Here is a 24792-nt window from a genome sequence, read left to right as displayed (position 1 = left end):
ACTGTCAGTTCTACTGAACGTGGCTTCTCTGGGCACAGAGTCTCTCTGTCCATTCAGATACATCAGCTTGGGAATTCAGAGAATGGGTTGTGGGTGTAGGGGTGATGTGACAGGCTGAAGAGGCGGGAGGTACACTGTGTCCTTCGAGCAAAATAATGCCAGACTGTTTACCCTTTAGGCCACAAGTTTTTTTTATAGCCAAAATCTGCAGGGCAGATTATTAAAAAGGGGGAAAAAGTTATCTCAGGCCTTCTTTTCATTGCTTCCTGCACAGTCCTGCTAAACTTAAACATTATCAACTTATTTATAACTCAGAAATGCCCTATTTAAGACTACATTTTGGGAGAAAATTAAACAATCAATACCAATCTCATGTCTGTCAGTTAATTTAACCTTCTATCACAAAGGTTAGCTTAGCTAAAGACAACGGGAGAGACACTGTGCACACCACAGTCGTGCAGGTGCTAGTGTCGAGCCAGCCTGTACTTCAAGAGATTTGATAACCAAACACCACACAGTAGATCAAACTTTGTATTCAGCAATTTTACCAGATTTTTGACACAAAATACATGAAACGTCTTCAAGCTTGAATACAGTTATTAGACATAGTGCAGCTCGGACTAAATGTAAGTAAGCATGTAGATAAAAAATTTAAAAATCTACATCCACCAGTTGAGTCCAACTAACACAATTTTCAACATCCATGTGGACATTTGACAGCCCGATGGTGTTTTCTTCTGACCAAGTGCACTTGTACACTGAGATTTTATTTTACAATGCAAAGTAAGAAAGCCCTTCAGGTATTGTTACAGGAATGTCGCCTTGTCCCTGGTGTCCACAGCTGCTTTTGTACGTGTCTGCATCAGTGTACAATACCCACTTAAAGCCAACACTCTGCTATCTGTGACTTCACACTTAAAAGAAATCTTCTCAAACTTCCTACTAGAATATTAACCTGTGTCACAAAATATCAAAATATTTATACTGAATGTACTCATTTACACAATAAATACGACCATAAATATAAGTAGGTGATACTTTCTTATAATAAATTCTGGAATTTAGAAATCAGTAGAGCTCTGTGCTGGATGATAATAAAATAAGTAAATTATATGCATATCTGCAGAATAATGCGCTTTGGGTTTTTGCTCTGTGCATGTGTTATTGTGGTAAAAAAACATCACTAATACAGACGCGGTTAGCAGGGGGCAGTGCCAACACACTTAAATTGTGGTTGTTACAAGAATAAAAGTGATCAGGTGACTTTGTGCATTTTCTTTTTTCGGCTGCTCTTTTGCGGTAGTACCACAACAGAACTCAACAAACACTATTCATCCAGAAAGCTGCAAGACCTGTCCTGTGTGACATGCTGTGGTTAGTTCTGTGTCTGTGTAAAGTTTTTACTGTAATATTTTGCCATCGGGGCAGAAAGGTGCAGAAAAAAGGAATAGGTGTGAAAATAAACGGTGATATTGCAAGTTGTATGATTATGTTTCGCGGTGTTTGTGGACTGAAACCTAGAATAGTTCAGCTGCTCTATCAATTTTAATCATTTCCTAAAATGTTTATTCTGTAGTGACAACCCAGCTTTTGGCGAAATGCAATAAAATGTTATGGTGTTTGGGTACCTAACTTATAGAACGTCATAAAGCCCCTAAATGTGCAGAATGCAAGTGTTAAATCAACCAGTTTTGACCAGAAAACACGGTCAACAAGTTGACACTTTCTATTTGAGTAAGTCGGCCTGTGACACGTCTCGCTGTCTCTGTGGTCTCAGTCACTGGGGAGCTGCAGTGTATAAACCTGAGCTGGGTTAGCTATTTAAAGGACAGTGCACTACATTCACAGCATTGACAGAGGAAATGGTGCTGGAGTGTCCATCTGTGCACACAGATGTGCAGAGGTTTCTCGCGCAATGTAACCTAGTTACACAAGGTTTTCAATGTTTTTTTTTAAAACTTCTGCTTCTCTTTGATTTCAAGACAACATACAAGGTTTTAAACTCTGACTGCTTCACGATTTACTCCATGCAAATGTTTAAAATGAAACTGCAGGAGCCCGGTCTTCTCCATTTTTGACCCATTAGAATCCGGTATAAGATTTCAGTTATTATACCACCAGTTTGTTCCAATATGTATAAAGGTGTTGTTCAAATTGTGTTTCCATGGCAACCTGATCAGCAATGCTGCCACCAGCGTGGCACCTGTTGGATGTTGCACATGTACGCTTCATTTTTTTTTTAAAGAAAAGAAAATCCTGCACAGAGGCACTAAATGAAAAACTGAAAAGCTGATGTCAATCCAGCCTTTTGTTTCATAAAGAAAAGTGCCTTTTAGTAAAAAGTGTAAGAGAGAGTTTTAACATTTAACATGCCCAGACACAATTCATGACCCCTGGTTATGGGCACTTTTATTTCTGTTTCATATTTATTTAACGTTAAAGTCTAGACACTGATTTACATATTTGCCTGCAAGTCTTACTAAAATACACAAAATCTCTGTCAGTTTTCTCAAGACTCCAACATGATCAGGAGTTAAGCAACCAAATCTGGCACAAAGGTACATCTTAGGCACTTGAAGGTTCTTATCCATAGCAGATATTATAACATCATGTTGCCTAGCAACCACCTACTACTGTGTCATGTTATAAAAACACTGCATTGTCATTTATCATATCGCATTTTCATTTCATGGCAATAAAATCTCATTTACACCCACAAAACTTGAATATTATGATATCTGATATATTAGTATGCCGCCACATTGCCTGGCAACCACATAACAATGGTTGAAAATTGCTAAAATGATGTTTATGTGGTAGAAGAGGGCAGGATCATTCAGTAGTAAATGAAAATATTCTGATTCTAACTAGAATCACCTTTCATGTGTGCTAAAATGCAAATTAATAGCATTTTAATGAGGTCAGGTATCAGTCAGTAGAGGTCTAATGAAGGCTAATGAAAATTAGAAAACTGGGGGAAAAAGTTTCATTTACTGGGTGTAAATTTAAGTTCTGTTCTATACGGAACTTATGATAAACCATACGTTTATCTGATTCCTTGATCAGCTACAGATTCTAAGTCAATTAAAAGTTGAACATGTGTCAAAACTGAAGTATAACAGCATGAAAAAGGGAAAATGGTGAAGCCATTCACCACACTACTGGTCCTTAAAGTATGACAGTCTAAAGTTGCAAGTGTTGCAGCACATCTAAAATCCAGAAAATCCACAAGGGACCCACCCAATCTTACATCTTCACTCCATCCGAGATAGAGTTCCTTGCAAGATTACCAGCTTTAATTTACTTTTTATATAAATGAATAAATTACCTTGAATATGTAACTATACATACTTGATCAATTTCAAACTGAATTTCTATTGTTACTGTGGCCCACAAGGGGGCCCCGAGTCACACTTTTGGAATCACTGGTCTAAATTACACCAACTAGGTTCAGTGCAACCAGAGACAAGTAAAGATAAAGCCATTTATATTAATGTTATTAGTTTAGGAGTAACAAGCAGTGCAGAGTAACAAAATGCACTTCAAAGAGTCTCTAGTCAATCAAGGACATGGAATGATTTCTGGTTTATATTAGCACAGTGTGCTAAAGGTATCAAGATAAGATAAGTCCAGCTTGGTTGCTCACTATCACTGTATATAAAAGATGAGTGTAGCCATCATGACATTGCCCAAGTCCTCTTTTAAGCTTCAGCTGACTGGCGTCATCTTGTATTTGTGAACACATGTCACAAGAAACAGGTGACTCAAACTGAAAAAGCAAGGCATACTGCAGGCTCATACAGGAACAACTGTCAATCACATGGTAGGCTCACCCTTAAACATAACCTTCTTTACTGTAAATGTGACCATAATTTACAAAATCAACACAATTTTGTATTAAATGTTAATCCTAACTATGAATTGTGACCATAAATACATCAATGAGGTGTTTCCTGAGGTAATTTTATCAGACTTCAGTCCAATGTGCCTTCTCTTTGCAACCCCTGGCTGACCATTAGAAAGAATGCACGTTTGAGACACTGGCTATAATTACAAACCATTCAGCACTGAATGCATTAAGCGTCCATCAAGTTTAAGAGATTATAAGATGCAGTTCAGTACTTTGACACACTCTGCGGTATCTCACACTATCTATAGCACCATTTTACAGTAACAACTCTAGCTCTGCAGCACTGCTCTCTTTGCAGAGTGGGTTTCTCCCCTCTTGTGTTCCTAGCATTGTCATTAATCAGTTTGTGCCTCCTTTCCCAAGGCGCTCAGATGCCGTGGTAGCGGTAATGACCTTGGGGACCCGCTGGCTCCACTCCGCAGTGTCAGCCTTCTACCTCTATGTGAACAAATGTATCATCTCCTACAGAGATCCAAGCTGTGTGAAAAAGCTTGCACTTGTTTATCCTGTTACGTATAAATGCATAAGGCATTGTGTACTTAGCAAAATAGCAAAGAGAAAACCCTGTTACCCATTGCCAGGGGAAGAGAGTTATAGCTGGTTGCCAGGTTGAGGCCAAAATATCCTGCTGACTGAGACGTGGCCGTTTCTATGCCTGACCCTAAAGCAATGCCATTAGAGTGCCCTACCTAAAAATAAGAGCTTTTATCTGCTACATATTAGTTAAAAATAACACAGAGTGAGATCAGAAGCGATTATTGATAATCCTCTTAAAAACATTCTGGTCATAACATATCAGAGTAGCTCAAATTTAGCATAGGACTTGATGTCTCCAGTGTTTATAGCATTTAGAAGCTGCCGTCACACTCTGGTGAGGCCTTGAAACCAAGAGCATAATTGGTAGTAAATATTTACTCCAGTCTGGTGTCTGCAGCATACGCCACATCTGAGCGTACACTTTTTGAGTCTCATTTAGTCTGCGTGTTCACACAGCCGTACGTGTCACACACATGCACACAGTCACAGTTAATATTTTCCAAAGAGCCAGTGGGTTTTTAATCATTTCAGATCCACAGATTTGCACGCCTGCACAGATACTCTCCATGCATAAGTTTCTACACCAAATCTGTTAACAATTGGCAGGCAAGGCGACACTGCCTGCCATGGAATACAAACACATGGAGCTACAATAAGGATACATGGGAAACACATGTGCCGGTGCCCGTTTGAGAACCACCGCGTCAGAAATAATTTTGCTAGTGGTCGATCATCAACAACATGTGTGTCTATGCGTTTGTCTGAGCAGGTGAAAAAGGCGCCCTGTGAGACTCTCATCATGTCCTCCCAGCCCCTTATATCTTCCAACCTGACAGAGTTGAACACCGCAGCATCCATCTTTCTCCCATCCTGACACCTCTGGGATGTACCTCCTCCCCTCTTTCAATTATTCGGAGGCAGGGCAATTATGGCCTCGAATCAGAGCCACCTATAGTCTGAGTAATGCATGGCAGCTGGGCTGCAAGTGACAAAACGGGCTTGTGACACTTCTCATTGCACAGCAACTTGGTGATTATCCCCTCTCTGCTATGAACAGGCAAAAGACATGCAGAAGGAAAGAGAGACAAGAAGATAGGTAGCAGCTAGTCAGTAATATGACATATAGCAATCTTTTTGTTAACCTGTAGGGCCATTAAAAGCACAAAGTGTAACATATAGTGGTCAAATAAGGACCTAAATTACTGTATATGAGGCAACCATTTGTTGGGTTCTTTGTATTTGAGTGTATGCTCGGCCTACATTACTTGAAAATACATGACTTCCAAGATAATTATGGTATTTATCAATCTGCATCCATCATGAGAGTCAAGAGGTGATTAAGCGGGGAGAAAGCAGCTCCAGACTCCATTCAGAGGCTCTACATGACGACATATTTAGAGCTCATGCTATATTATGTTTGCTTTTAATAGAAATTGTCTTATACTGAGATACTGTTTAGCAGTGGAAAGCTATTGCTGTCATACAAAGCTTCTGCACGTCCACACAATAATAATTCAGTTAGATTCTCTTTTATGGGTCTAGCTGTTCTGATGCATTTAATAGAAAGAAATCAATTGAGAAACTTCAGCCTTTCTGAGTCTAAGCCTCAGCAGTTGCCTTTATTCAGCAAACATCTCAGCAAAAGCTATAAAGAAAATGATGACTACCGGTCACATTATGGAAAGTTAACCTCCTTAACTGACTGTAAATTTGTTTTGGGAGGTTTTATGGTCAATAAAAGTGATTAGACAGGTGAAGCTGTAGTTACATGTGGAAAAACAACAGCTGAGTCAGATGCCATCTGGGAATCAGGTTTTAAAGAGTAATTCGGCCAAACAGACTCCTTCCCCTGACAATGTATGCCTCATCCCTATGTCATGTTATCCAAGCGTAGAAATAACAGGCAATTGAAAAATCCTGTGGGAAAGAGCAAACCCACTTCATTCAGATGAACTCAAATAAAGTGCAGTGTTAGTGCCTGTAATGATGAGTCCACAAAGCTTTTCTTCTGGTATGGGAGTTATTTAACATCCGCACGGACACAAAGACTTGGATTAAAAACAGACCTAGCTCTCAGAGGAAGAATGCCCTCCAGAGAAGGGGGTGTTCTTGCACAGAACCCCATTTTTTCAGACACAGACAGAAAGATAACCACACTCCTTTGGGATCTTCACAGGGCAGACAAGATCTATCCCCCAAAATATCCTTTCATTACCACAAGAAGGACGGGGAGGAGGGAGTGAGGGCAGCAGTGGAGAAACAAGTGATAAGCACTGCTGCGGGAGAACAAAAAGCCACTTGATTCTGAGCGAGGAAAAGAGAGGAGGGACCAGAAGGGATAAGTGAAAGGCTCACGCTGAGAGGATGAGGAGCCTGCCTCTGCTGCTCTGCAGAGATTGAGCAGACGTGTCTGCTCGGTGCAGACGCAGACCTTAAAATCCTTCTCTTTAGAACAATCCTTTCAATAAGAGACACCATGACTGTCTTTCGGTTTCTATCATGTCTCTTGACTGTCTGCAGGAAGAGCTAAATTTTACTCTTGCACAGTTCCAGTTGCCATAGCAAAATTGCTCCTCAATGAGAGATGTTATTCATCTTCAGGAATAACAGTCACTTGAACCTGGTGACAAACATATAGAAAAACAAAACACACCAGTCTTTTGTGGCATAATCCTGAATTTAGAAAGTCAGAATGTGCACTGACTGCTTTCTTCTTCTTAAAAAGAAGAAGGCAACACTCTTCCTTTTAAGAGAAAGTAAAAGAGGAAGCGTACTAATTATGTTACCCAAACTTGAACCTAACAAATTTTCACAATCCTCTTTCACGGGATCACTGCCTCTGCTGAGCATATTATGAGCACCACTTTGTTGATTAAGATTGTGTAACCTTTTTGTTTGGCCTGAATCCTATAGAAATATGAGTCATTCACTGAGGCCTTGGGCACCATAGTGAGCCTCATTGTCCTTGCTCCTAAGCAGGCTTGTTGCACAAGTGAGCAAACACACATACACACACACACGAGCCTAAGTCGAAAGCCTCTTGGAGAGTTCGCTCCCGTTTGGAAAAAGGAAGTGCAACATCCAGTCTCCGTATTGCTGACAAAAGCTTGTTGAGACCAGGCCAGTATGGTAGCTATCCTGTTGCTAATAACTCTTGACAGAGGTATGACAGTGCATCAGAAACCATAGAGGTGGCCATGACATACTGGGTATCACTAAATCTTGGCAACAGACAAACACTTTTGATCAGCAGGTCACAAACGTAACAAATAGGTGAGATCTCGGCTTTGCTAATGCCTACACCCATGAAATGGGTCGGACAGCTGTGGAGCATTACTGATAGAAGTTTACACACTGTTTGGGAATAATTTCCATATCTGCCTTTTTTCAACTTTGAACAAAAACAATGCTCTGAACCAGGTGAAAACAAAAGTCTATGCACAATTATTCTATGACCATGGCCTGTTTTTCAATCGTGAAAAGACATTTGAAAGCTGAAAAGCTATAAGAGACTGTAGCAATGTGTAGCTAGGGGGGAAAAATGCTTTGATACAAGTTGAAAGGGCATTACAACCTTCCAAGAAGAAAAAAAACGTCCTTGCCGTTATGGAAGCAGTTCAAAAGTTCCTATAAAATGCAATTTTCCTCCTTCAAATCAACTCTGGAAGGTTCAGATTCCCAGCACCTGACACGTACAATCTGGGTCATACTACTAATAAAAGCTACTGTTTTCGCACATAATTCGTTGTGTATGTAGGGCTACATGTGTGTGCATGTCGGTGCTTATGTGTGTGTTTCTGCAGTGTAAGCACATGCTGTCCTCCATCTGCTGTTTGATAGAGACTGTTTCCTTTCCTGTGCAGCCAGCCAACCAGCCGGCCTTCCTGTACTGCTCTGCTCCAGAGAGGAAACGGGAGCAAGAGAGACACACACTCTTTGCAAACTCGCTGGATAAGATACGTGCACATGCATTTGCAGCTGGAAGCACAATGATGATTTAACCACGCATTGTACCACAAAAACGCATGTAGATAGTCTCTCGATTCTCTCTCTCTCTCTCCTTCCTCCCATCTCAGGCTTGTCTTCCTTTCTGCCCTTGACTGTATTGTTCTCCTTTTCCTTATTTGAATCACCATTACTCACTACGATATTTCAACTGCACAAAAACAAAGCAGAGTGCCAAATAAAAGAAAAGTCAAAAGCATGGATTTTGTGGCGCTTTTGCAGCTGTAAAATCTGCAGTAAGTTACAGGATCTCCTCTCACTTAAACAACTGAAAATAAAGAGCTCTGCTACTGCAAAGAGGTACAAACAGTTAACTTTACCTGACATATTTTACCTCACCAGATAACAGGATATTGATCCTTTTTCTTTTTTTTTTTTACTTATCACCAAAAGTTTCTTGTAACTGCTTCACTCATACTGAGCAAAGATTTAAAGCGGTGACCTTTGATTTAAGTGTCTAAAAGGTTTGTTTTTACACTTTCGTGGTGGTTCCCCCCATGGTTTACCTTTGTGTGCATTGTGTCTTTGTTTTACAGTAAATAAGTTCTATATTAATTTAATTTGTGGTTATGAGTGCATGACTATTTGTCTGCACTGCTGTGTGCATGTTGTACACACATGAACTAGATGGGCAAGTAATGAAACACATGTGTGGTTAACCAGCCGGTTACCAGTCAGTCTGATTCGAATCCCTGGCCTATCGATTGGTTCACGTGCACCAGGTTTGCTAAAAACTTTGGTTCACGTGCACCAGGTTTGCTAAAAACTTTTAGCATCTTTATATCTTATATTTTTATACTCGTGACCATTAACATGTGCTGTCTCTATTACATATGGTTTAGCTCACTGGGTTGAGCAGGTGACTCATATATAAAGGTAATGCAGAAGGCCCCGTTGTGGTCATAACACATAAGTGGTAAAAGCAAATAAAGCCCTAAAAATATATTTTAAAAAATGCTACTGGTTAGCTATCTAATATGAAGAACATTAGATGTTGCTCTTCCATATGTGGTTAGCTGCTGGAATACTAATCTTGGATGTGTTTGCAAGCTTCTGTAGTTAGCCAGTGCACCTACAAACATAAATCTATTCTACTATAATAAAACTTGAACATTGTAAAAAAAAAAAAAGAAAAAAGAAAAAGCTTAGCTTTTTGACTTCGTAAAAGAGTTTTCCCACTCGTCCTCTGTGGTTTTTTTGCCTCGTTAAAGGCTCTGTTGTTTGGTCTGTTTTCTTTACCCTGTTTTATGCATCTCACCACCCCTCAGCTTTCAAGCTTTGTGCACAATACAATATCAACTGTGAGCCGCAGGACTTAATTGTCATCCGTATCAAAGGTGGACAAGACCCATTCCTTTTTGTCTGGATTCACTTCCATGCCTGTCTTCATTAGTTCTCCTCTCATGCCTTAAGCAGTGAGTCTTCAGTGTTAGCACTGCCGACTTTAATGTCACAACATGATTCTGCAAGCAAAAAATATGAGGTTCATAATACTTTTTAAAGGGCAAGACAATCAAATCTAACCAGAACAAGGTGCTAATCAGGTTTCTCTTATTATTATTACAAAAAAGTGACTTTGATTCGTTCCAGACTCCTGGTTGCATGCAGGGCTTTTCTTGCTAAGAGATTCTTTTTTCCCCAAAGACATGCTTGTTAGGTTAATTGGTGATTCTAAATTGGCTGTAGGTGTGATTGGCTCTCTGCATCTCTCTCTGTGAGCTCTGTGATACACTGGTCATCTGTCGAGGCTATACCCTGCCTCTCACCACATAACAGCTGGAACAGGCTCCAGCCCCTCCTGACGTTCACTCATTGCTTTTAACTTTAGGTGAAACGATTGCACTTATGTGCTTAGTCTACTCCCTAAAGTCCATTTTCAGGCAGAAAAAAAAAACCTGGCAAATTCATACTGAAAATACAAACGAAAGCATTTTATACTCTTTATATTCATACCCTTTTAATTTGCACTAAGCTGACCAGGCTTTAACAGCAATGCACCATGGTGCCACTTCCTGTTTGCACTGTTTACTAGCTGACGCAGACAAAAGCTGGAGCCATGAATATCCAGATTGAGGAAGTCACGGAATGGCCAAGATGCAATGCAGTAAAAGGTCTATTAATATACAAAGAAAATGAAAAGCCCTGTACCAAGCAAAAGATGTGAAACACTAATCTCAACAGTGAAAAGATTTTTTTAAACATAAGTCAGCAGCTGCTATACAGTACAAATGGTCAGATTGCAAAGGTCACAATGTGCTGAATTACCTGGATGAGTTTTAATTCAGTGTAAGCCTTTCCTCGTATCCATAATAGCAGGTCACATGGTTCTGATCGATTCGAGTGGTCACATTGTTGTAGTTATCTCCAGGGAGTAGTTAGACAGAAGAAGGCATGTTGGAGTGACGTGAATCCCTGGATCACTTGTGGGTCTCAGCTTTTCACTTCCAGGAGTTTATCAAGCAGGAGTCAGCCAAAATGTTTGAGGAGCAGCACTGTAAGCCTTAAAGGGATTCTCACCACCTTTATTTTAGGAGAGAGGGAGAAGGACACAGAATACATTAAACAACTGACAACAAAGAGAAACATGAGGACGAGAAGCTAGAGGATGAGGAAGGGGTGATGTAGTTCCAGTCTTAAGCAGAAATGGTATGTGGCAAGCAGGAGAGCACAAATTTCAGAGGATAGCCTCCTCAAAGTAATGAGTATATGGTACTGTATATAGACAGTAACACCTTGCCTTTCATCCATAATGATGCTATTTAGCTTTGATGTAAATTGAGAAGAAAGCATGAACACTGTCTTCATAAAAAAAGAAGAAGAAGAATGGTGGAGATGGCACAAAGTCCAAGACAGTGGTAATGGATGGCTATGCACTGAATCCACACACACTGGGAAAAACTTTCATTAGTTTATTTTTGGGAAGTCCCATTTTGCAAGCCATCTATAATACAAATTACTCTTTCAAAACACTTGGTATCCCAGCTCACCTTATTTGCAAATTTAAAAAAAAAAGGCTCCACATCTTTTCTATATGTGCCAGAAATGGAGCATAGGTTTACATAAATCCACCTCCTGTATGTCTGCCAACACATTTTTAACAATTTCAGTCTGAATGTGTGAGAAAACCCTCCGTTACCCATGGGAGACCTGAAAGGAGGGTATAAAGAAGGAGGGGAGGATGGGTGAGGAAATGGGGACAAGGAACATAATTTATCTAACTGAGAATCTGGGGGAAGCTTTTTTTTATGTGGAAACCTTATAAATAAAGTTTCACCTTCAGCTGAAGGATTCTTGGATAAAACTTTAATTCTTAAAAATCACATTTCTAAAAAAGAAAGAGAAAAACACAAAAACACAGAAGAAAAGAAAAGATTTCAGCAGTTTTCACTTGATAGCGATGGGGAGCATGCATGCCGAGTGGTTGCTATGGTGACTGTCACGTCTAGCCGTGCGAAAGGAAGGTGCGGATGGAGGGGTTTCTCTCCCTCTCTCTGGCTGTTACAATAAACTAATAGAAACATCTCCTAAAGCCCTATCCTTGTTCTGCCCTTTCCCACTGGAAAACAGGCAGTCAACATTTGCTGTAATAAATGAATTGCCACACTTCAGGATTCCCATGATAATCAAATAACAGCACAAGCCAAAACATCCAGATTCAGGAAGGACAAAGTGGAACAGAAACCAAATTCCGCCCCCAAAAAGGAAATATCATATTGTTAAGTTTGCACAATATAGTTTTAGATTATAACAAAGTTCCTGGGAAGCACCATGAGAGACTGCTTTAAATCTCATATCGTCTCAAAGTGCATAAATAAATAATATAAGGTCTGACAGTGTGGAGCCAGATCAAGAAAACTGTTGAATAATAGAAGAACCTTCCTGTAATGCAATCAGATGCAGTGCATCACTGAGAGCAAAGGACTGCAAACCGTGAAAGCTGCTAAAAGCAGAATACAAACGTGTACAACTTTGTACGTGTAAAACTGAATTACTGTGAAAAGCAGTAATACATCAAAAATTTTGTGTCAGATACAATATTTAACTCAATCTCTTACGGGGCACATGAAAAAGGCAAAGTATGCATAGTTGTGACAGGTGGGGGGAAATACGATGAAGTGAGTCAGTCAATCGTGCGTGCACATTTTATTATTGTTATTTAAAAAAAATGTCTTGTTCTCCACTACAGCTGCAAAATAAATATCATTTAAACTAAAGCAAGACCAATATAACCAATTGTATTTAGCAAGCCAGGTTGTCCGTGATGACTGCATACAGCTCTCACTTCGTCAAACAGCGCATGCGATAAAACAGCCCATAAATAATCAGTCGTACTTGTCAGATAAAATATGCTAGGGTACGAAATCATTTGCACACCTAGAGGGGTATAAAATACATTCTGAGCTCAATATGCATTATAAGTAAACACAGCCAAAAGGTCATGTGTTCCACAAAGATACGCAAACAACAGCTCGGCTACTGGGATTAAAAGCAAATAGAGTTAAAACTATAGTCAAACAGGAATATATATAGAAAAGAAACTTAATAAAAAAAATCATCTTCCTCTCTGATGTTCATCTCAGCGAGGAACAGATTGTGCAAGTGCAACATATGTGCTTTTCCTGCAGGTGTAAGATTTACAGCTCTGCACCAAATCTCGCATACAGCTGTCATTTTCCCTGCCAAAGCCTGTTAAGTTCAACCCAAATAGAACCAAGGTGACAAACAGCAGGTCAAACACAGATGGACACCAATATGTATGTAGCAGACATCTTTGACTCATCTACCTCTCCAGGGTTGTGGTCAATCAGATTAGAGCATCACACTGAGATTTCCGAATACACTAACACAAATCCAATTATAGAGATAAGCTCTGCGGGCAGCTACTCCCATCACACACACACACACACACACACACACACATACACATAGAATGAGAGAGGAGAGAGATGTCACTTCACCCTAGCTGCTATCGGGCCCCAGCATCAGTCCAGCACAAAAGTCCTCTCTGACCTGCCACTATGTGTCACTTCCAAAAACACAAAGCCTCTATGAACAGTTCACAACTTTCCCAAAGACTGATACAGACTGATTCATTTCCAAGCAATAAGGAAAATATGACCTTTGTGTCACGGTTCTGGGTCAGTTTGACCCAGTATTTTGAGTTGTTATGTTTTGGTTCATTTTTGAATGATGGATTGTTCTTTATGTTTCTCTGATGCTTTGTTGGGTTTTATGATGAATCTGTGTTTCAGTTATTTTGGTGTGTTTTTGCATTATGGATTGTTTTCTTATTCTCTTGTAGTGCTTGTGGTGATGATGATGATGATGATGATGATGATTTTCATGTTTCTGTTTATCCATGTTTAAGGATTTGTTGTTTCATGTATAGTTTGAGTTGCATGTGTTATATTCTGTCTGCCTCTCTGTCTGCGTCTTTGTTTAGTGGTTTCTTGTTTCCTGTTTTATTGTGAAGGTCTGTGTCTCATTTGAGTGTGTTCAGTTCTACTGCTCCCCTGTCTCGTTAGTCCAATTTCTCCCAGCTGTGTCTCCCTCCTGTTGCCCATTCCCTGATTACCACCCTGTGTATATTAGCCCTGTTTTTTCCTGTGCTCAGTGTTGTGTCATGCCATCAGACTTGCCTGTGTGTTTCAGTTTCTAGTGATTCAGTGTCAGTTCATGTTTTGTCACCAGCAATAAAGCTGACGTTTTTGAGTTTCAATTTAGTGTCTGAGTCCTGCATTTGGATCCACCTCTCCATCCGCCTGCATACAGAGCCCTGACGCTTTGAGTATTTTCTAAGTGCTACATAATGGAAATTATTAAAAGACGGTGGTAAACTTTAAAAGTTAAGGCCTATAGGAGATGAGAGCAGTTTAGCAGCTGTTTTACAAAGTGTTATAGAAATGTAAAAGTGAGAAGAGTGGCAAGGTGCACTGTGATTTATGGTGTTTAGAGTCAAACTTGAAAGGGACTAAAATCAGCCTTTATGAGAACTGCAGCAGCAGAAACGATAATGAATGGCACTTCAGAAATAAAAGCATGTGTGCCAGCTCTCTGATCTGTTATGAATGGAACCGTGTCCCTGATTAGCCGTCACCACACTGTTGCCTTAATAATCCAGAGCAAGAGGTCAGGCAGGAATGAAGAGTGTGATTTTGTTATCCGATACTCCCTCGCCTGTCTGTGTCACTTCCAAACACACCGGTGGATCTTGGCATCCAGGTTTGATGAGCACCAGTAAGTGGCCCTCAGCCAAAGTAAGCAGGATATGAATGTGATAAGATCATATAGCAGCTCTTCCAAACTTGGCATTTGGAGTTATAATCAAGTATCTCAAAATTTCCTAAAGGGGGCAGTCAGGACTAGATCCTTTACAGACAGACTGTGGATGACCACATTGATACTGATATTTATTTAGTGGACAGCTAAATGAGAACTCTGATTTAATACGCACCTGTGGCTCTCTCAGATCGATAATCAATACCGTGATAGGGCACTAAATTACCCAGAGCTCAGAACAATTGAGCATCTGTGGGGTGAGATGGAAACAATGAACTTAAAGCTGAACTTAATATAGCAGAAAATAGGTTATTTGCAAGATGAGGATTCGCTGAAGCAAGGCCACCTTTAGCAGAAACTAACACTAACCCTGTGTGTTTGGTCTGCCCAGATTTTCCACTTCATGAATGATTATCCCTTCATTTAAACCTTTTATTTGGGTCCCACATTAGAAAGAAAGGGACATAAGTGAATGTAAATATGAAATGCCAAAATGCACACAGAAACCAAAATCAGACAGAACTGAAAGAAAATACAGCATACTTTGTTGAGATATGGGTCACGACCGCTAATTCATTTTTCCTTTGATTTCTGTGGAGATCTTTGGTGTCCTTTCAGATATTAATTTAAGATATTTCTAATCAAATTAGTTTCACAATGACATACGTTGTTTGTTTTTAGAGAAATTTCTGAGCATCTATTGGATGCTTTGCCCTAACAAAGAAAACACAATCAATGGATGAAACCTAATAACTGTATCTGGCTTTTTACATAGGGTAGATCAAAGTTTCCCCTTCTCTATTTGGTGACTGTGGAGTAATGTTAACTAAAAAATATGAAAAAACTAAAATTCGATGAGGAAAAAAACTTTTATTCAACTAGAATAAAAAGACAAATTTAATGTGAAAAAAAAAAGAGAACTGAAAGGATTTTGTGATAGGAGGAAACAAGGAGTCAGGTCAAATTTGTTATCACAGCTCGCCAGATGAGGTGCTGATGGGCACGTTCATTGAGACTTAACTGAAACTAAACAAAATGTAAAACAAAAAGTCAAAATGAAACTAGAACTGTAATACAAATCAATAATAATTCTGTGGTGCCTCAGTTTTCCTGTTCTAAGCTGAGAGAATAGGCACTATATATATATATATATATATATATATATATATATATATATATATATATATATATATATATATATATATATATATATATATATATATATATATATATATATATATATATTAGTGTGTGTGTATGTCTTCTTGACCATGTCTACATGCCTAAAAGCATTGAGTTGCTGTCACATGATTGGCTAATAAGAGATTTGCATTATCCTTAACAAGCCATTTAATATGTGTACCTAATAAAGTGGCCGGTGACTGTGTGTACACACATATGCACATATACACACAGACACATCTGTGAGTAAAATTTACGTTTTAAATGAGCAAACTGTTTATATGACTCTTTTTAATTGTATTTCATTCGCCTAAGCACCTTAAATTATGGATTGAATTGTGCATTTAGCCCGTCTGTAACAGCAAAAAAAAAGAAAAGAAAAAAAGGATCAGTCTGGACAGCCTGTCAACCAAATTTTCAGTCACACAACCCAGACACAACGTGACAGACATAACAGCTGCCCAAAAAACCTTTACAAATCCTCAGTTCATTATAAGTACAGCATGTAAAAACAGTTATTATTCAGCCTTCTATCCAATAATCCGACACACATCGCCACAGTGGCAGTGTCTGTCTTCCCTTCCTCCTCTCACATCCTTCCCAAAGTTGCTCTCCCAGGAGCCTGGGAGCACCTCAGACAGAACTGGGTTAAGATTATACAAGATCCCAGCTGAGAATTCCCTGCAAAATATAAACTCCGTGAACCCCAAGTGGTAAATATTCATGAGAAACAGAGAAACAGTGGTATTCCAGCACGAGAGGGAGCAAACACATCGCCACACACAGGCATCTACAAACCATCTTCTAGTACAGACAAAGCCAAAACAACCGTGAACAGTAGACTGACATTATAGGGCATGTAAGAAACATATACACCTACACAAGGGAGGAAAAAAACTCTTGAGGATTTCTCATGCTGTGTGTGTGTGTGTGTGTGTGTGTGTGTGTGCGTGTGTGTGTGTGTGTGTGTGTGTGTATATATATATATATAACGGTATATATATCTGGCTACAGCACAAAAGCCACAAGTCATGTCTATCTGCGCAACCTTGTCTGGGAACTGAGATGTTTCACATGCTAGAGAGGAAAAAAACCACCAACGCCTACACGTTTTTCGCAAGAAAACTGCCAAAAATAGGGAGTGGGAAGGAATTTTTAAAATGTCTAGCTGTGATTTAATATATAACAATAACTGTTCATTTATCCACTTTACACTGTTGCTACTGAAAAAGGGGGAAAAAAAACATAGTTCAGGCTGTCTATCAGATGCCAACATAAAGATATGGATCAAATCAAATCAAAGTATCCAGTAAAGAAAGTCTCAAAAGAATAACTAGTCACTATTTTTAATTAAATTTAAAAAAAAAACAAAAAATCTTATGTAATCATCTGTGGTTACTGCGGGGGGGAAAACCATATGAGTGTGTACGTGAGCCTTGTAAAAGTCTTTTAAATGATTAGTAAGAGGCACAAGTGCTATATTTATATCTAATCTGCTGCATGTCTAGAATACCTTTCACAAAACTAGTGAAAGGTACATTCTTGATGTGGTGTGCACGTACATAATCCTATCCAAAACCTCAACACCACTGTCCAGCTTGTGGGGTAAATCTAACTCTTTTGACCACTGGTCAGGAGTACTCCCCAAGCATCACATCACTGTCATTGTATGCAGCCGACTCAGAAAACCTGCAGTCCACAAGCAGGAAGAGAAACAACAGATCATATCCTGTGTGTGAACTGTGGTTTACAGCAAAAAGTGGGTGGGGGTGTGTAAAATTAGCTGGACTGTGAGAACTAAAAAAGAGTGAGGTTGAAAGAAGAGACAGAATGGCCAATCAGATGAAGGAACATAAAAGAACATGGGGAGGAAAAGCGCTAGAGCCATTATTGGTTCAGCTTTGAGTGACTGTTGAGTGTAAAAACACTGACTAAACTAACACATCTCTGCCTCAGCATTGGCTCAGCTGTACAGCATATGAAGCCACGTTATAAAACCGAATAGCTCAATAAAACTGTGTACTTTTGAGCTATGACAGTAATATTTATTTGTGGGTGTGCCACACAGTCATAGGCCAAGAATTAGTTGTCTAAGATTACTCATGTTGTAATAAAATCGAGTTAAAAAATACCAGACGAGTGACAAAAAAAAAGGCTAAATTGTTCCAATACACACAAGCAAAATCCTAGGGGTTTAAAATTTACAGACGTTTCATCATAATGATCCACTTACCTCAGAAGGAAAAAATAGCTTGACTTTTAGCTGCTACATACTGCACAATGTTCACCGTGTATACAGGCTGCATACAAAGGCTGTATATAACAGCTTGTACATTTTTTGTAGCATCTAGTTTAGCGTTACAGCCAAAGTCATCATGGTTTTAGAAGTAATGAACATATTGTAAGCTTTCTTAGCAATGAGCATATATAGACTGTGTGCAAACATTTTTTCTGGCTTTTCTACAAACATGGACGTCATTTGGGTTTGCTATGCTTTTGGAGACAGACTCAACTGGCCATTCAAGTTAGTACACTTAGTGTTACCAAGTGGGTGCAAATATTCAGTTTATTACTGCAATCTGGGTGAAAAAAAGCTGTCTGCTGCAGTTAAACCAATGCCACAAGAACGCTTAAACTTTTTAAAGTAAAGTTTTATATAATGTGATCGATTGTTTATATAAAAGGTTCTGCTCATAGGCACTTAAATGATTTCCTGCTTGGATACCGATTGATCTAATTGGCCTCTTCTGGATGTGGCCCATCTTTCCTCTGTCTAAGCTAAAAAGATGAAAGAACAGCTGTGGAAAGCATGGTGTAATAACCTGCAAACTTAAAAGCACTCAAGTCAACTGTGGGATCACCATGCAACAGCTGGACACCCCTATATGGTCCTAACCAAAGTGTGTTTTCAGACAGGAAGTAGGAGATGATGGAAAGAACATCCTGGAAATCTAAGTCAACAGGATATGGATGATTTGCAGGATAACGTTCAATGCACTCAGGAGCAATGAGTAGCCTGAAAAAAAGTTCTGAAACCTCTTTGAATCTTTTTCTTCAAAAGCATCAAATCAGCTGATCTGGTTTCGAGCAAAGCACAAGTAAATATTGCAATCTAGTCATCAGACGGAGATAACCTTGCATCCCCCACCCTACTCTCCTTCCAGGAAGGAGTGATGTAAATGTTCTGTAGTGTGATCACTTGACATGCAACATGAAACGTGTAGGAGGAGATCTGCCCCAGCCTCGAGGGCTAGCAGATCAAATATGCAGGATGCATGGACCACAATGTCAATAATCCTGAAAATAAAAATAATGATAGTGTTGCATCCTGATATCCCAAACAGACCTGAGAGATTTCGGCCTAGTTCTTCAGGGTATAGCATTTACTGGTTGCCACAACTTAATTAATATCAGAAATAGGATTTCTTCTTGGATTGCAAATCATACAGATGCTCAGATTACAGATGCAAAGCCACGGCATGTTACTTTATGCTGTTTTTTTTTATCTGTGTTGCAGTGACCTACAGGGAAACAAAGAGGTGGGAGAGGGGCTGCTGTACCCTCTTTAACAGGTAACAGGAAATTGGCCATTCAGCATATCAGCTACATTAGCTGCTCCAGTCAGCCTGCAGACTGATGGATGGCAAGTCACACTCGAGCTGCGACACCATTGATTTCCTCCTCATAAAACCCAAGACTGCTGATTCAAGATAATGCTACATTTTTAAAGGCTTTGCTGTGATATTGCTGCGATAAATTCAGAAGATTAAACTGATAAACAAGCTCAGACACACTGACCAATGAGATTTATTTCCAGTATAGTGATTTATTTGTCTGGTGCTGTTCATTATTTATTTACAGTCTATCATCAAATGTGTACTTTCATTTCTAGTGTGCTTTCCGCTGACTTCTAAAGAGATTATTCACAAGGCTGGAACATTCCTGCTATGAAACACTGGTGTTGTTGTCAGTAAACTGGAATGTTTCCTAGTAATAAACATATCGAGAGCCTTCATATTGTGTACTCCCAGTGAAGTACAGTCCCACTTAATGACATTTTTCACAGTACTTATCATGTCACAAAGTATTATGCTTCCACCGAGCTTCCACCGATTAAAAACGTCTTAATATTATCAGAAATATAACACAATACTTTGATTTTTACAGCACAATAAATGAGTGAACTCAGTGGTATTGGTCGTCTCCTTACTGCAGTGGTCTTGGTTTGATTCCAGGCCTGGTCAGTGCTGCATGCCGCCCTCACCCTCTAAACCATTTCCAGAAACAAAAAAGGCAGTATGTGGTGAGTGCAGACACTCTTTATACAAGCACCACAGAAGCTTGAGGTTCACTTCCTGACAGCAAGAACATGAGCTCATTTGTTTGCTGTGTTTCATGTAGAATACAGTGCAGTTCAGTGTGCGTTTCATTTTCTAGTGCATGGACAGTTTTTGTGGTTGCAGGTTTTGAGTCGAGTAAAAATGCCATTTATTTGATTAAGGGAGACTTGTTGTTGTTGGATGCTCGTAATAAAAACAGCCAAAGTTTAAAATAATGTAGACGTGATCGTCGTGAGCTAACTCAGTCTTCATACTGCTTTGAACGCTCTGTTCAGGCATTCTTTTTGTTCATTGCGCTCTTTAACATTACTGCGTGTGGATAGCTTAATTTGGTCAATGGTTCCCTTAAAGGGTAAACGGGTTATTTTGAATCATGAAAATATGCTTTAGTGGAGTTTAACAAAAAAAATAGGTTAAATATGACCTTTTATTCTCAATTTTAAGTGTGGAAAGCCGTTTTTATGAATACCAACGTGAAAACATATTGTGGCTAGGCACAGTGTTATTACTAAGTTGTACCCAGTCATCAGTCTTGGCTTTATTAAATAGGATGTTATAGGTTGCGGGCTTGTCAGACAGTCATGCTATCTGTCACAGGGATTACTGGTGTGAATCGTTGCGAAGAGCTGTAAACAAAAGGCCCCACGTGCACAGCTCTGAGAACAGAAGATAAGAAAGTGTAGGAGGGATTCTGGTTGGAGGGGGGGTTACTGATCACTGTGCCAAGCTAGGAGCTGTGTGATGGATTTCGCACACATCTTCTCATCTATCTCTGAATCCCTTTGTGATGAACAAAAAGCAAAAGAGCCCCCTTCTGAGTGCATTCTGATGAAGAGGAGCACTATTTTACCATTCATGTCATTTGCCCTCAATGCACATTGTGCATGGGTGAGCAAACACACCCCGTGGTGCTACGGGGTACAATTAATGTTTTTCAGGCACATGGGTCTCATGCTGGAATATTTTCAGGAATGGAAGAAAACCAAGGACATGAAGCATTTCTCAAAGCTGCTAAAATTCAAAGTGAATCTATGGATATATCTGGCAAATCCAGCAACAACATAGAGGTGCATTGTCTGTCGGTATCGGCAAGTGCAGCATCTTGGCGGTACAAAAATCTGAACAGAGTAACGCTTGCCAAATGACATAAGCTGAAAGCAAGCCCCCTCCATTTTTAGAATTAGTGACATTACACAAGCAAATAACAACAGAGATGCCATGTCAGCCTCTCTGGAGGGTCAAAAATGCACGGATTAGACTGTCATTAATACTGAATCTGGATTATAACAATCCTGAGGCAGCTCAACTGCCACAGATTACTTCTATCCCAGCAAGGGCAATGACAGACAATGGCACTTTTTGTTCTCCTAGAACTGACAGTACCGCACAGTAACAAAGAGAGACTCATTTCTAATAGGGTCAGGAGTGATTAGACAAGCGGCAGAACTGGCAGCTCATAGAGAGACCCAAGATCTCCCAAAATCCACTAGTATCAGACAAGATTTGTCAGATCGATTGATGACCTAACTACAATTAGCCTATTAGTGCAGCTTGCCGTTGTAAAACAAGTTAAATTATCAGCCTACCCTTTGAAGATGTTTTATTACAACATGACGCTGTAGTGGAAACAGATTTAGTATTAACACAACACATCTTTGCAGGACCACTTAGCTTTGATACAAATGGCACCCGTCTGTCTAGACATCATCACATATCTTGTGATGACAGCCCACCCATTTTGGCTATTGTGATTGCAGTCATGCTTCTGATGCATTATTTATTAGCCTCCCACAAAAAAGTCCAAGAATTTTATCCTCAGTTCTAATAAACTGAACCACAAATTTAAACGCTGAAGCTGATTACAGTGTCGTAACGCAGTTGTTTACTTTCCTACATCCTTAAAGCTCAGAAATATAAATGACACAAAGGTTGCCTTTACAAAGTATTGTGTTGTTCTGACATAAACAGCACCCATTTTCCTTTCTTATGGCTTCAAAGAGACATGTAAGAAGAGGGAACTGGGAACAGGATAATCTCTAGCATTAAAACAAACTCTTGTTCTAATATCTGGGACTTCATTAGCATTCTTTCACTCAAACTAAAAGGCGTTGTTTCAGTGGAAGACACAAGATAGAAGGAAACAAAGTGGAGATACAAAGGGTATCAGAGGGAGTTGGTACAAAAAAAGGCATGAAAATCTAAAGCCTGAGGAGGTAAAGAGGGGGAAGTGAGACAATCTCAGAAACAGACAGAGAGAGACAAAAAGAAGGAAAGAAAGAGGGAATACAGATCAGTCAGTGTGACCTGTCCTTGCCCCACAAAAACAAATGACATCAGGGTGGCTGCCAATCAGCTGATGTGACTCAGAGAGGCTGTCAGAATTCACTCCAGCTTTATTTTCCTGTTCCTGACACTTCCCTGTAACTTTTATAAAAAGGAGACAAATGGGTAACTGTAATCACACTGCACATTATTGTAAACTGAACTCAGCTAACAGTGTTTTAATTACTGAATTTTTAAAAATCTGCCTTCTGATAGAATCTAATTGTTTCATTACAATAAAAACCCACAGCCTTTTTATTCTTTGTGCAAAAATATAGCTTATGTAAACCAATCCGGCAACCGTTTCACTCCAATTCATGCGCAGACACATTAACAGCGAGAAAAAAATGCAATTACTCTGGTTAATGTGGCTTGCTTTAATTAGACGCATCTTTGGTGACAATGCAAAAACCATCACAAATGGCAGCGCAACAGGAATTCTCAATGACTGCCATTTAGAAGCCGACAATCTCACCGTCCTCTTATTGAGTGGAATCACTGTTTAGCTTTAGAGCAAACCAGAGATGAGAGGCCGGCTTTTGTTTACTCTTGTAAGGAATCAAGGACACAGCATTTCTAACGTTTTGTGCAAATCATCACAGAAGCTTGAAAAGTGACAATTATTCAGGCAAGGCTTAGCAAAACGATCCATTTTTGTTGCATTCTGAACTTTTAGCAATTTAATCGTAAATATCAGATCTGTATATTTGTGTTATTATTTTGTAGCTCGACTATGAGTTTATCTGAAAGTTCAAAATTTGATTGTGTATAAATGAAATGTGAACAAAACCCTTTGTTTAAATTGGAAAGGGAAATCCTCTCAGTGCTACACACTGGGGAATGCAGATATAGAAAAAAATCATTTCTTGTGAGAACCCAGAGGTTGAAAGTAAAACATGCCCCTGCTAATCAAGTTCTCCTCTGCTCCAGAACAACAATTTGAACACGTTTTAATAGTCGGTTTCTATAGAAACAGATCAATGCTGATTTCAATGATAAAATGCAGTTGAAGCCCTTAAGAGAAAGTTTTACTATTGCAACATCTTTCACTAGAAATAAAATACAAATTAATCAATTCTGTAATCCACTGCGCCTGAATTAACATTTCAATGAATACAGTAGGGGGCATCATTTCCTTGAATGAAAAAGGGTTTTTTTGTTTTTTTTAAAAGCAAACGCCTGAATCAGCAACTTTAACCGTCTTCTAATGATATGCAGTGTGTTTGAGAGTGAGATAGATGATGTGCTACAGATATCTCATCTATACTTGACAAACTGGGTGTGCAAAAGTGAAAGAAAGTCTAGTGATAAGGGCCCACAGTAGAATATATTTACTGCATATTAGTAAATCCAGACAGCAAAACTGTGTGTAATTATGACATATTTAGTCTCCTTAAACAATGTAATTTGGAAGTGTGAGTGACAATTAAACTCTCTAAACTTTAGAGAGACCAGCATATGCCATTTTCAAATACGGACTGCAGCCCTGAACTACTCTAGATGTCACCCAACAGAGGTGCTGAGGTGTGAAGATGTGAGAAAGCAAATGTCACGTGAGGTTTGATTGGACATCAAACGGTCTTCAATCTGCAAGCTCCCCAGCACCAAAGAGTGCGTGTAAGCCAACTGAACACAATAATTAATTATCAGTTGAATTACCAGTGAGAAAGCAATGTTGTGTGCGCAGTTTCCTGCACATCGTCTTGCCAGAACTATCACCTAAACCAAAACTGAAAGTTCATGTGTGAAAAAGAGGTTGTTCGATTTCTTATTTTGATTTCTCAGCAATCAAACTACTGTAATGTCAAATTTAGAACAGGGAAAGTTGCAACTCTTCACATTTAAAAGCAAATATTTGTGCTTTTTGTGCAATAAAGACGTCAAAATTGGTTCCTTATAAAAATGCTTATGGGGCATATGTAGATTTGCCAAGTGCTAACTAACTGTATACATAATTCTCCCAAAAAAAACCCACAGAAATGAATTCAGGATCAAAATGTAAAAAGGCTGGCATCCCCATGACGTCTCTGGGGGAGGGAACCCGGAAACAGAAACCCCCCGTTGACATCACCCCAGCAGGATTTAAAGGAAACCTAATTGGACATATGCAAATGAAAGATGTGTTAAAAATTCATCTTTATCATTGGGGGATGCATTTTGGCACCAGTTACCATAGCTCCATAAATTTCATCTTCCCCAGCTTGGGCTTGTTGTATG

At 39.3% G+C, this 24792-nt stretch overlaps 1 protein-coding gene across 4 annotated transcripts in view; it reads right to left on the bottom strand.

Annotated features, from left to right (window-relative positions):
* Positions 1 to 24792, bottom strand: part of ptprea (protein tyrosine phosphatase receptor type Ea) — a 59010-nt gene that overhangs the window by 21534 nt on the left and 12684 nt on the right. For all 4 annotated transcript variants that reach the window (XM_086303955.1, XM_086303957.1, XM_086303958.1 and 1 more), the window contains exon 2: positions 10718 to 10972. The gene's annotated coding sequence lies outside the window, so the exon portion shown is untranslated. The remainder of the gene's footprint in view (positions 1 to 10717; positions 10973 to 24792) is intronic.

Source organism: Aulonocara sp. 'chitande type north' Nkhata Bay, linkage group LG8, assembly GCF_057382095.1.
Source record: "Aulonocara sp. 'chitande type north' Nkhata Bay isolate Kocher_YH1m ecotype deep benthic linkage group LG8, A_spYH_male_GT1.1, whole genome shotgun sequence".
Classification (NCBI taxonomy): domain Eukaryota; kingdom Metazoa; phylum Chordata; class Actinopteri; order Cichliformes; family Cichlidae; genus Aulonocara; species Aulonocara sp. 'chitande type north' Nkhata Bay.
Note: the sequence above shows the minus strand (reverse complement) of the source record. Positions and strands in the feature narration are given on the sequence as shown.